The sequence below is a fragment of the Pseudochaenichthys georgianus genome, chromosome 14 (assembly GCF_902827115.2).
Source record: "Pseudochaenichthys georgianus chromosome 14, fPseGeo1.2, whole genome shotgun sequence".
Taxonomy (NCBI): domain Eukaryota; kingdom Metazoa; phylum Chordata; class Actinopteri; order Perciformes; family Channichthyidae; genus Pseudochaenichthys; species Pseudochaenichthys georgianus.
In genome coordinates this window covers 23,155,270-23,169,320 of record NC_047516.1, presented here as the reverse complement: position 1 = coordinate 23,169,320, position 14,051 = coordinate 23,155,270, and the positions used below count along the sequence as shown (strand labels likewise).

At 43.1% G+C, this 14,051-nt stretch overlaps 1 protein-coding gene across 1 annotated transcript in view; it reads left to right on the top strand.

Annotated features, from left to right (window-relative positions):
- The window catches only part of LOC117458003 (neuronal tyrosine-phosphorylated phosphoinositide-3-kinase adapter 1), a 47,234-nt gene that overhangs the window by 644 nt on the left and 32,539 nt on the right, over nucleotides 1-14,051 (top strand). The window lies entirely within an intron of this gene.

The following is a 14,051-nucleotide window of genomic DNA, read 5'->3' as shown; positions in this document are numbered from 1 at the left end:
TGCGTTGTGTGTTTGTGTGTGCGAATGGGCGGTGTAGTACAGTGTGTGTGTGGTACACGCTGGTGATGTGTGTGTTTGTGCGCAGCCAGGTGAGGAGGATGTGTTGGCGCGTGTTTGGGGTGCGGGAGAGGGGAGGCGTCTGGATGAGGGGAGCCGAGATCTCCACATGTGTGTTTGAAAAAAAAAAGATTAAACCCGATAAACTGCCGCAGTATATAGATCCTGAGGGATACGAGACCAAGGGGTCGAGGGTTTGTGAATGAAAATTAAGGTTAGTCAATACTGCCCCCCCCCCCTCCCCATCTTTTTTTTCCGGGCGTGACAGCCACTCAAAACCAGTCACACTGGGAGATTCTTCTAATCTACACCATCCCAATTCGAGTTTACATTTAGAAACACAGCAGAATTATGATAACAATAAAACTAAAACTATATGTATCTACCTGCCTCTTGTACTGAGTAGAATGGGAAAAGGCTGCTTCACCTAGCTGGATGTTATTTTGGATTGAAATTGTATTTAGTAAAAGATCTGGACATGTGTATTGATGTCTTCCAAACATGAAATAATGTGACATTTTAAAAGTGTTGGGTGCATGTATAACACAATAACAAATCCCTACAGACAAATGTGAATTTAGGAATAGCTTTTTTTTGCCTGAAACAGAAATACATGATGAAATAAAAAGCACTCAGCTTGCTTGACCTTGCAGCTGACATAAACTATAGCTTTGGTTCTTGGCTGACAGATCAACAGGATCTGATTTGTGATCTGGATCTGCTCAGTTTGAAGCCCTCGTGGTTCAGACGGAGGAGAGCAGGGATGGTTCAGAGCAGCTGTGTATTCGGGGTCATTGAGTCCGAGCTGTGAGCACCACACACTGTGCAGAGTGCATAGAATGCAGAGGCAAAAGCAGAGCTCACACAACCTGTCGTTGCTTATGGTGATCCCAACTCTACTACAGAAATATGGGTTACTTACTAAATGTATTGTATTACAGTTAGCTTTTAAATGTTTTTGTTTTCACAACCAGTTTGTTAATGAAATCAGGCAGCAGAGCTCATGATGTATGTAGAAAGAATAAAGAGTGACCATATTTCCAATGAAGGAGAAAGGGCTGCATTTGAGCTCCTCTCAAGTGGATGAATCAGTCGCTCTGACCGGCAAGTCTTTATCATGTCTGATTCCAAAGAGGATGAGCAATTCTGTTTGGGAGATTGAATACACTCATATTCTGGGGCGAGGGGAGGTCCTCACATGCAGGGACTGATGGGAAGAGAGACAGGAAGCAGGGACTGATGGGTAGGAGAGACAGGAAGCAGGGACTGGTGGGAAGGAGAGACAGGAAGCAGGGACTGATGCGGAGGAGAGACAGGAAGCAGGGACTGATGGAAAGGAGAGACAGGAAGCAGGGACTGATGGGAAGAGAGACATGGAAGCAGGCACTGATGGGAAGGAGAGACGGGAAGCAGGGACTGATGGGAAGGAGAGACAGGAAGCAGGGACTGATGGGGAGGAGAGAGACAGGAAGCAGGGACTGATGGGAAGGAGAGACAGGAAGCAAGGACTGATGGGAAGAGAGACAGGAAGCAAGGACTGGTGGGTAGAGAGACAGGAAGCAGGGACTGATGGGAAGAGAGACAGGAAGCAGGGACTGATGAGGAGGAGAGACAGGAAGCAAGGACTGATGGGAAGAGAGACAGGAAGCAAGGACTGATGGGTAGGAGAGACAGGAAACAGGGACTGGAGGGAAGAGAGACAGGAAGCAGGGACTGATGGCAAGGATAGACAGGAAGCAGGGACTGATGGGAAGAGAGACAGGAAGCAGGGACTGATGGGAAGGAGAGACAGGAAGCAGGGACTGATGGGAAGAGAGACAGGAAGCAGGGACTGACGGGTAGGAGAGACAGGAAGCAGGGACTGATGGGAAGGAGAGACAGGAAGCAAGGACTGATGGGAACAGAGACAGGAAGCAGGGACTGATGGGTAGGAGAGACAGGAAGCAGGGACTGATGGGAAGGAGAGACAGGAAGCAGGGACTGATGTGAAGAGAGACAGGAAGCAGGGACTGATGGGAAGAGAGACAGGAAGCAGGGACTGATGGGAAGGAGAGTCAGGAAGCAGGGACTGATGGGAAGAGAGACAGGAAGCAAGGACTGATGGGAAGAGAGACAGGAAGCAGGGACTGATGCGGAGGAGAGACAGGAAGCAGGGACTGATGGGAAGAGAGACAGGAAGAAAGGACTGATGGGAAGGAGAGACAGGAAGCAAGGACCGATGGGAAGGAGAGACAGGAAGCAGGGACTGATGGGAAGGAGACAGGAAGCAGGGACTGATGGGAAGGAGAGACAGGAAGCAGGGACTGATGGGAAGGAGACAGGAAGCAGGGACTGATGGGAAGGAGAGACAGGAAGCAGGGACTGATGGGAAGGAGAGACAGGAAGCAGGGACTGATGGGAAGGAGAGACAGGAAGCAGGGACTGATGGGAAGGAGACAGGAAGCAGGGACTGGTGGGAAGGAGAGACAGGAAGCAGGGACTGATGGATGCGACAGAAGTGGCAGACCCTGACATGTGGAGCCCTTTCCTCGTGTCGGGTGGATACCCCCTGTCTGGATGAGCAGTAATGGATTCCTCTGCTGAGGATTCTTTGAGCATCCAAACAGATTGTTCTTTAGTTTGAGCTGCAGCGGGGCAAAATGTTGTTTTCAAGATTCAAGGATTCAAGGCTTTTATTGTCATTCGTACATACAGTGTAGTTATGACAATCTGAGGTCCCAGGCTCCCCCAACAGAGCAACACAATAAAACAGATACAATAGTGCAAGTAAATACAATAAAATAGAATAGAAGTAGTGCCAAAGGAGTCTATATACAAGCGATACATCATTTGTAAGTTGCTAACCGGTGAATGTTATGGATGCTCTTAGTCTTATTTAAGTGTGTGTATTAATCTAACATTTACTGTCAGCTCAGATTTGATTTCTGCTTCTTTAAACTGTATGTGTTTCATTGTTGGTGTGTCGGCTGCTTGAATATGCTGAATGAAAGGCAGGTTCTCCGATAGATGAAATCTCTGAGCACACATATCTGTGACTGAATGTCTTGGTTTCTTCTTAAGGTCGCATTGTTCTGTTGTCTTCTTGTGCACTAAATGTTGTTGATTACACCTTTGGCATGTAACTAGTAATTGTAATGTAACCCTCCCAACCCTGGTTATATATGGCTATACAGGTATTTGTAATCAATATCAATACCCCTGTAGACGTGTTTGCTTCGGTGTGTTGTCGCTTCTTCACGAGGAGAGCAGGTGTTTCTTCCATCTGTGGATTCACCATCTTGGTTTTCTGTGCTCCGCCTGAGGGAGACAGCGTCAGAAAGGCAGCGCACAAGCATTATGAGTGAGTGCTTTTATTTAAAAAACGAAGGATTCCTAGAGTTAAACCCAGTCTTTCTGCGTCACTTCGCCCTGTATTTAATGCTGAGTAAATAACACTGGGAGAAGTGATTGAACAGCCCATTAGAGCTGAAAGGATTAGGGAATTAATCTGACTGACGGAGACATTATCGGTATCTTCTTTTGATAATTGAATATTCATTTCAGAATAGTACCGACGCTCGACATCCTCATGTTCCACCTTCTCATAGGGCTTCTCTTTGTCTCATTTAATGTCTCTTTTGCGGAGACATTTCAGGTTTGTTTTATGACATTTCATAGACCAACCAATCACTCTAAAGAATCAAACAATAATGGCCAGATCAATAACAAATGAACGTTATCATTAGCTGCTGCCGCATATGTTCACTCTCAGGTTTATATTTGTATAAGATGGACTTTTATTAATCCCTCGTGGGGAAATTGTTTCTCTGCATTTTACCCATCCTAGTATTAGGAGCAGTGTGCTGCCATTTTGAACGCCGCCCGGGGTGCAGTGTGGGGAACGGTGCCTTGCTCAGGGACACCTCGGTACTTTGTCTTGCCGGGACTTCAACTGGTGACCTTCCAGTTACCAAGTCAAGTCCCTATCGACTTCGCCAGCACCGCCCTTTTTTTAATTTTTTAAGATAAGATGGATAAGATGTATGTTGTGCCCCTAATGTGACTGCAGCAAAAAGAAGTAGCATGTGGCGAGAAACACAAAGAGAAGGAATTAAAAAGGAGATATTATGCTTATTTTTAGTCATATTTTGTGCTTCGATATGTTTCCATGATTACATGCTTTAATGTTCAAAAAGCTCTTTATTTTTTTCATACTCCCTGTGCTGCATAATCTCTTTTCACCCTCTGTCTGCAGAGCCCAGTCTGCTCTGATTGGTTAGCTGGCTAGCTCTTTTGTGATTGGTCAACCGCTTAGAGATGTCCCGCCCCTTAGCCTATCACGTACAATGTGTTGGAGCGCTAGCCAGTAAGAGCGTAAGTTAGGGCTGCTCAATTAATCATATTTTAATCGCAATTACGATTTTGGCTTGCAGCGATTATGAAAACAACATAATCGAAATAAAACGATTCTTTATTTAATTAAAAACCAATATTTTTTTATTGGTTTTTCAGTTGAATTATACATAAAGTTCAGGGTAATTAACTGTTAATAACACACTGTTCACATTTTTTTGTTCAACAAATGGAAGTTTTCAAAGTAAATGGATAATCGTTTTTAATAATCGTGATTTCAATTATTGACCCAAATAATCGAGATTATGATTTTTGCCATAATCGAGCAGCCCTAGCGCAAGTGTTACTTGGTGATATCACCATGTTCTGGAAGAAGCCTTTGCAGACCATTGACATGCACAAAAACCTATACACTACAGTCTATTCATTGCATTAATGCACACAATGCACACAATGTACACAATATCTGTTTTTTGTTGTATTATTACTGCATATTTTATTCCATTCTATTGCATTGTCGACACTGCTATATTTTATTTTACTATTTTTGTAATTTTTTTTAAATGTTATTATAGTTTTCTTATAATAGTTCTCTATCTGTTTTTTTTATTTTCATTTGACTTTTATGCATACACCACGAGACCAAGTCAAATTCCTCGTCCGTGTCAACCCACCTGGTGATAAACCTGTTTCTGACTCTGATTACAGGAAAGGGAAAACCTCAAAAAGCATAATGGGGTCTCTTAATAGATTCTCTCTTTCTGGTAACTTCCCAGGTTATAACAAAGACTTTATGTTATGAATTTTACGCTTAGATAACGTAGGGGACAACGGTGTGACATCATCCACGTTTATTTCCTCAGACTGGACAAAGCTTCTCAGAAAGACATCTTTATTCACAGACTGAGAAACCATGCAAACGGTTGGAGGCCCCTTTCATCTTGTGCCACTAATGTAGGTCGAATTGATTTAAAAACGACCTCCTTTGTATTGGAGCTGTATCAACATGAATTCCTCATTAAGCCACACAATGAATATGTAACCATTAACATAAGACACGATTGGTTTCTTTTGGATCAAACTTTATTCACTTGAGATAGACACAGTATTGAGTTACAGTATACATACAACAGGGTTACATAGTAAACATACACAAAAGGTAACTGTGTCCCTACAGTGACTTTAGAAAGTACGTAAGGCAAGTTTATTTAAGGCACCTTTCAGCACACGGCAATTCAAAGTGCTTAAACAAAACCAATTGTAAACAAATGACCGTTACAGTTCTAAAAAATGCATATTACCAGCAGGATAACAATGTTATAATACATTTTTAAAATAAAGATCAACATATTATTAGCAAGACGTACTGCCTGCTTTTTGGTTTTCATTTAGGCTACTTTGATTCTTCATTTTTATTACCTTTTTAAAAAAAAATGCAGCCGTTAAACACCTGATTTATTAAATAGCACTAATGTGCACTTTTAATTCATGAGATAAACCAAAACAGCATCTTTTATTGCATTGCATTTGATATCGATGTAACGCATACGTAATGGAAAGTAATCAGGTTACATTACTGTCACATTTTGATACTTTGAAAAGGTAACTATATAACTAGGATTACATTTTCATAGTAACCCTCCCAACATTGGTCCGATGTTATCCCCGTTTGCCGTCTGTCCCTCTGGGCTTTTAGCTCATAGGCTGCCCGGGAACAGGAGGGGAACAACATTGAGTCCCAGAAGACTTTATTCAGCTGTGTCTCCCAATCTCAACTCCTCTCTGAATATCATAAAGGCAAACAGATTGCCTGCTCTCTTTTGGATGTTGTTGGGTTCTTGTTGTTACGCTGCAATTCGCCGGATGCAGGGTTTAAATGGAAAGACCTCTCCTGCACCCGTACCTCTACAAAGGGTCGCCGTCTTCTTGGTGATGTATTTGGAAAACTCACTCTGCAGCCACCTTGCTGGATGTTTGTGAGCACACACTTTCAAAGGTCACACATGTGTGTCCTTCATCTGATCGGAGGATGTCCAAATGAATTTCTCCATTTCAAAGAGGCCCTATTATGCTTGTTGTTGTTTACTCGTTCCTGTAGTGTGAAATATAGGTGTCGGTGCATTTTAATGGTCTGCAAACAGTAATAACGCGCTTTTTGAACATCAAAGCATGAAGACAGGTCGCAGTAGAGGCTAATATGAACCTAACAATGAGCATTATATGTCCCCTTTAATTGAAAGACATTCACTGCACCCTTTTTATCTACAAATGGCTGCTTTTTTCTGAATGCTTTATTTGGAAAACTCCCTGTGCAGCTTCCATGTGTGATGGATGTTTTTGGCTACACACTTTCAAAGGGCATTCGTACATACATGTCCTTTTTCCAATCGGAGGATGTCTGGGATGTATATGTCCAATTGCAATGCTCGCTGTTTGGTTACAGCCTAAGCGTCTTTCTGCATCCAGTCTTCATTGCGGTGTTTAGTCAAGAGTAATGATGTGTGCTAATGATTTCCTTGGGGCAACTCATCTTGGTTCATTTCCCCCTCTGTTTTCTTCTCATTAAACCTTCCATTTGTAAGGTACCATGCAAAATAAATAAAGTCAGGAACCAACAGTTACTCCTCTCTTGTTGGCTCTGAGGTCATGTTAATCACCCCCTATTCATCTGTATCTACGCAGCTTCTTCCACATGGATGAACATGCATGTCTGTGGGATAGAGAGCAATGTTTACATTCATTTATCTCCGAGGAGCCCTAAGCAAAGTCATTTCAGCATCTAAAACCAGTAATGGTGGAGAATATTGTAGATATATTTTGAATTAAACATGTTTCAGGCTGCTTAAGTGGTCCAAAGTGGTTTGGAGTCTGTCCCTGTTCTCATTAACGTGCTGCAATCATGCTTACGACCTTCAAAAGACCTTGACTAATGTTCACTAATTCATGTGGTGGCATGTGTTTTTTCTGGCAGCGGTGTATTCCCACCATCACATATGTATGTCCCACAAACATCGTTCTCCTCACATGTGCTATCTGAAACTGATGCGGGGCTGTGATTGTAGAAGAATCTCACAGCGGTAATTTATTGTCTGTGGCATTCGTAAAGGCCAACAGCAAAAAAAACTCAGGGTTCAGCAGCCGTGTGTGAAAAAGGTGAGGGAACACAACGACTCCTGAAATGCAAATGTGAGCACAGGGTGAGTACGTGTTGTAAATGTCAAAGCAATCTTCATGTGTCCTCAAAAGGATCCCAGCTGATTGGCTTGATGGCGGCAGAAACACCAAATCAAAGTAAGATTTGTTTCTCACTGATTGCAAATACAAAGATGTTTTTTAATTAAGGCCATTTTTTGTTTAGCAAATATTTTAAAGAGGACATATTCTGCTCATTCTCTGGTTTCAGAATTGTATGTAGTGTCTTTTCTGGGACATGTCTCCATGCTTTAATGTTCAAAAAGCTCTTTATTTTCTCATACTGCCTGTGCTGCAGCACCTCTTTTCACCCTCTGTCTGAAACCAGAGCCCAGTCTGCTCTGATTGGTTAGCTGGCCGGCTCTGTTGTGATTGGTTAACCGCTTAGAGATGTCCCGCCCCTTAGCCTATCATGTTCAATGTGATGGAGCACTAGCCAATAGTAGTGTGGGCGTTTTTGAACAGGAGTAAACCAAATAAGCCAATGGAGGCGTTTCAGGCAGTGTGTGGGAGAGAACACGTTAGGATTGAAGCCTTTGCAGACCATTTACATGCACACAAACTTAAATAACACACTACAGGAAATAAAAAACCTCCAACAAGCATAGCAGTGCTCCTTTTAAAGCCAGTGATATTCTTTCTTACTCTTTTTTTACCACATATAAGAACACACCGTCCGAGCCAGACGCCCTGCAGTGTGTAATCTTCCATCACCTGCCATTTGCCCCAGTTAGCGCCTTTTCATTTCATCACTGTCAGAGCAGTGAGCAGCGGGAACGACGGGAATAAGAATTGCTCAAGTGAGACCCGGAGCTGAAAACCTGCCAATCACCTGTGAGGCCATGGAGCAAACCGGCATTCACCACTTCACCTGCTTCGCAGACGCTCAAAATGCTCTTAGACATGTCTGACTTTCTGATTTTCAACAGCTCTTTAACAGAATCTGAGGGGATCATATTCACTATTTGAAAAAAGAAACATACCTTCAGAGTTTTTGTCACACAAGCTCTTTATTTTGTCAAACAAAATGCCTTTACAACATCTCTTGTTCTGAGTTACTGGCATGCTTGTGATCACTGCGGGGCGCCAACAACCGGGCCATGAGAGACATGATGTGTATGTAAGGAGATGAATGAGTGGGAGAGTGTGTGTGGGCATGTGTGTGTGTTCTTCTCTTGTGCAACCTGCGCTATGACTCGCTTACCGGTGGATTTTGAGCACACGGAGTAGGATGATTAAAATGCTGGAAGACCACTTGCGGCGCACGTTTCAATCAGAAGGAACGCAGCAGGTTTATTATAACACTTTATTGGGACCATTCTGATCGTTGGAGACAGTTTATTTTAGTTTGTCTACTTGTGTAAAGGTTATATAATATAGTCACCTCTGTAACCAGGTTGTATATTTAAGGCATGCTTCACGTCTGGATCCTGATCAATATGTTGTTGCTCTCTTTTCATTAATAACCGTCTTGCGGCACACTATCCCTCTAGGTACACAGTTAAATACTAAATTAACCAACGACCAGACTCACAATATTGATTTAAATGTATCGTATTGCTTCAGCTAAGAAATAAATGGTTTGTTTCGACAGCTGGAACTGCAGCGACAGCAACGTAACTTAAAATGGCGGTAGCATAGATCGAGATTTTCTGTAACTGTCAAAGTCTGATCGCATTTTCTCTTCCATTCTTCTTCTTATCGTGTCCACAAGGCAGTCAGTCACAGGGCTTGGTTAGATGTGGTTCAGCCCAGAGATGTTCACAAGTCTTTTTTTGCAAGTCCAAGTCAAGTCTCAAGTCTTTGGTCACGAGTCCAAGTCAAGTCTCAAGTCTCTAAAAAAATAAAAGTCTCATGTCTCTTCTGGTTGTAATAAGCCTTCTATTGTCTGCTGCTATCCAGTCTGTTAGGAATACTGCACAGCTATATCTAAGAAATTCAAAGCATTTACTGTGTTATTATCACTCCTATATCTATTAGCATACAGTATCAGTACTGATTAGTTGTTTGTTATATGATCACTTTAAACAGGCTATTGCAATGCAATATGAGGAAAAACATCACACTTTAGCTAAATGCAAACAACTTATAAGCAAAACACTTCAGAATCAGAAATCACTATCACAAATACTTTATTAATCCCCCGCAGGGAAACTGTTAAAAGTACTTAAAAGCGGGTAATGATTAACGTTACCGACCTTTTTTATGTCATGTCAAGAGTTGGATGTCAACGCCACTCAACTCAAACAAGTGTGACAAGCAATTCACTAATCTTTTCAAATATTCAGTTACAAAGCTAGCAGCAAGCTAAGTTAACATTACGTAGCTGATGCTGAGCTAAACATGTTTGCTAACCGTCCATATGCGTTAATGTGACTGACCTCTCCGGGTGAGTTTTCAAGTGCCTGATGAAATCCGACGTTGTTGCGCCAGCATCCTTGATTTTGATATTGCAGACTTTGCAGTGTGCGCTCCTTTTGTTGGTGCCGCCGGCGTTTTGTTCGAAGTGTTTGTAGTTGAACCTAATTACAAGCCGTACAGCCGCAGGTGTGCCGCCGGTCGCTATTGTGTTACTACGAGGTAGTAACAGAGGCGCGCACGTCTGCGTAATGAGCCCGGCTAAAATAACTGGATGGCCTACCTGCCTGTCAGCCTTCCATCTGGGCACAAACTGATCTCGTGCCCTCATTGGTCATGTGCGCGTTCGTGTGTGTTGGAGGAGGCGGGCTCTAAAGGAAGTAGCAGCCTCTAGCAGATTTTCTCCGATCTCGAGCCGGTTTCTCTCAAATGTACCTACCCCACCTTTAATACGCCAAAAATAGAAAACACAATGATTGTTCACGAGTCCCAACACACGAGTCCAAGTCGAGTCTGAAGTCTTTTGGTCACGAGTCCAAGTCAAGTCTGAAGTCTCTGTGTGCGCGACTTAAGTGCGACTCGAGTCCTCATCTCTGGTTCAGCCACAGCTGAACACATTTCTGTCCCTTCTCATTAAACTCTGCCAAGTCCGATGTTGTGCAGGGTTGCTCCAGCAGGGGGCATATCAGGAGATGTTGCATGGTTTGTGGTTCAATGCCGCAGTCACACACAACGTCCCCGTCATTTAGCTATCCCCATTTGGCGAGAGTGGCTTCTGCACGTCCAACACCAGATCTTATTCTGTTTAGGCATGTCCACACTGCGTAGTTGGTGTCTGCTCCAGGGGGCAGTGCCTCGCTCGCCTTTAGCTCCATTGTTGTTGCTGATGGGAGGTCGTCAAGTCTTTCTTCCCACCGAGTGACTCTTTCACTGCTTATGCTCGGTGTTCCGAGGGGTGGGACGCTCTTCAGGATTTAAGGTGGCTTTTGGCACATGGCCAGAGAGAGGATGTCTTTGGTCAGTCGACTGTTGTTGGCGCTCTTTCTTGCTTGCTGCATTTCGTCGTATCTCTGGTGGGGCTATGCCTGCCAGGATGTGCAGACGGTCTGTCGGTGTTCATTTCAGGCAGCCTGTGATAATGCGGCAGCTAGCATTGAGGGCGGGAGAGTCTCTGCCAGAGCGTTAGAGAGTCTGTCTTCCACAGTTTTGAAATCAGTGGCTTAAGATCGTCTGCATCGATGAAGCGGCGGGTGTCTACACTTTTTGGTTGGTCGTTGGTGTAGATGTTAAAGAGAAGTGGTGCAAGCACACTTCCCTGTGGGAGGCCATTCCTGAGTCTTCGCCACCTGCTTTTCTTTCCTCCTAGCTCAACGAAGAAGTGCCTATTTTCAAGCATGCTTTCAATCAGCTCTGTCAGGCGGGTGTCTCTTGTGGTCTCCAGGATCTTACCGAGGAGACGTCTATGGTTGACTGTGTCATAGGCAGCTGAGAGGTCGACAAACACCGCACCAGTTACCATCCCTTCCTCATATCCGTCTTCGATGTACTGGGTGAGGTTGAGTACTTGGCTAGTTGTCGACTTGCCAGGGCAGAAACCTGCTTGTTCAGGGATGAGGTGTTCGTCAACAAAGGCACTAATTCTGTTGAGGATCAGACGTTCAAAGAGTTTGTAGGTGTGGCTCAAAAGTGAGATTGGTCTTAAGTTCTTGGGAGCGGATGGTTCTGTCCCAGGTTTCAGCAGTGCTATGATGTGGGCTTTCTTCCAGATGTTCTCTTCCATTAACCAGTCTTTAAACACTGCAGAGCCCAGTTAGTGTTTACTTCCTGTCTGTCTTCTTCTGTTGATTCCTCTAACGTCCAGCTCTCTGTCGTTTAACCTCTTTCCTTCTCTTGCGCTTTTTATTTTCTTATCTTAGCCATCATATATCAAACGTTTCGTGCTCTCCACAAGTATAAAAATGAATATAAAAAAAGTATACAATAGTGTTTTCTGATGTTTGTTGTCAACAGCTGACGCTAAATTAACCTGGACCTCTTTCTGGGGATTGATATGACTGCACATAGTCCCTTGATCCTCCTTAGCACTTAGCAGCGGTCTGATAGCCAACATTAACAGATCTGTGGAGTGTCCAAATTGACCAATCAGAATTCAACTAAGTCATGTAGTTAAAAAAAAGACTACAATTCCTGCCTTTAAGAGACACAGATTTGTCATCTTCACATTAACTTTCTTAAATTCTTTAACCTTTAACTTAAAACAAGGCAGTTTAAAAGGCACCAGCTGTTTTGAGATGGGAGTCATGCCCACTGCAAGCTGCTGTGAGGCAAATCATGTGTCTAGTTAACATTGATGTTCAGCTGATTACTGTTTTGCTTTGGGCTAGTGGGCTTTGATTAATTGTTGCTGAATACTTTATGAGGTTTGTCTTGTTGGACACCCGGAAGCGCTGAGGGCTAAGATGTTTTTAGCTGCTGTATCAAATCTGTGAATGAGTTGGGAAAGACGTGTAGTAAAGCCTGGCTGCTATGGATCATCAAAGTGCTTCAGCGTTGATTAGAGAAGTTATAGCAGACATGATATTTCTCACTACCTCAGGAGAAAAGAACATCAAGTACTGTGGAAAATATTTAATGTTCCACCCTCAATTTGATTTGACAGACATGCTGGATATTTTTATTATGAGCATTTCCTTTAAAAGCAATTCTCGAGGAAGACTTCAAACTAACAGGCAGGCAGGTAATATTTCCGGGTAATCCACATCTAAAATAAGTCAGATCCTGGTTACGAGGGATGCTGCTCAGTGGCGCGTGTGCAGCTGCAGAGTGGAGCTCTTCGGGTTTTTTTCAGTTCCCTCTCTGCTTCCCTGCAGCGCTTCACCTCCCAGTCGGGTTTCCAAGCAGCCAAAATAGACTTTTTCTTTGTATAAGACGAGATCTCCCTCTTTCCCCACCCCTTTAGACGTAGAATGGACAAGAGTGTTCTTATGTATAACGCTGAATAAAGTCACAGAGAAGCAGATTGTCTTGACATCAGAAAAATGTGTGATTTTGCACTCTTTCGTCACACCAAGTCTAGTGACGGGCTGCAGAGCTTTATATCTGATTTCAATCCTGAAATGGCCCTTTTATGCTTTCTGGGGTTTTCCCTTTTCCTGTAGTGTGTAATATCGGTGTTTGTGCATGTCAATGGTCTGCAAAGGCTAAAATCCCAAATGTCCCTCTTATTGGCATCCCCCAACGCCTCCATTGGACTCCTTTGTTTACTTCTGTAGCATAGTGAGATCAATATGTAACACTCTCGAGGTGCTGCAGCACAGGCAGCATGAGAGAAATAAAGAGCTTTTTGAACAAAGCATGGAGACATATCACGGAAAATGTCCTCTTTAACTTCTTCCGTTTATCTTTCTCGCCACATGCTACTTCTTTTTGTCTGCAATATGATACTTCCTCAAAAAACCTGTGTGACAGAGAAACAACAAGTGTTGTTTGAGGCTTTGTGGATCTGTCAGCGTTGTTCATGTGTGTAAGTGCAGAAGGTCACCTTGGTTACTGCAGACGGTGCAGAAGATGATGAAGACAAGGAAGAAGGAAACAAGAAGCAGAGGTCATTCACTGACCAACTCGTTTTTAACCACACAGCTGCGTTATTTTACCTTTTTGTATTAACTTGGTAACACTTGTGTTCACATTTTGAAATGCTTGTGATTCCCACATTGTCAGGGTTTGGATGGTAAAATGTGATCAGTGACCTAATCTGAGTATCAAATGTACAATTAATGATTACTTTCAGTTACTTGTGGATCAATAAGATGTTTTTTTTAACTTAAGTGTTTTATGTGTTTATGTTCTTAGAAAAGAAGAAACCAAGATATTTAGAATCAAAAATGATTTTATTTATAGGAAAACCTGCCTTTCATTCAGCATATTTAGCTTATACAACAACAATGAAACACATAAGCACATAAGGAGTTTCACTGATGCACTCACACGCCATCAGTGGAATATGTATTTGTCGGCAGGAAAGGTGCAAAGCTCTGACAAAAGCTGAGCGTCTCCGTGACTTTGTTGTGGCTCCAGGCGTTTCCTGCCGGCCTACGGGGAGCAGGGAAAGC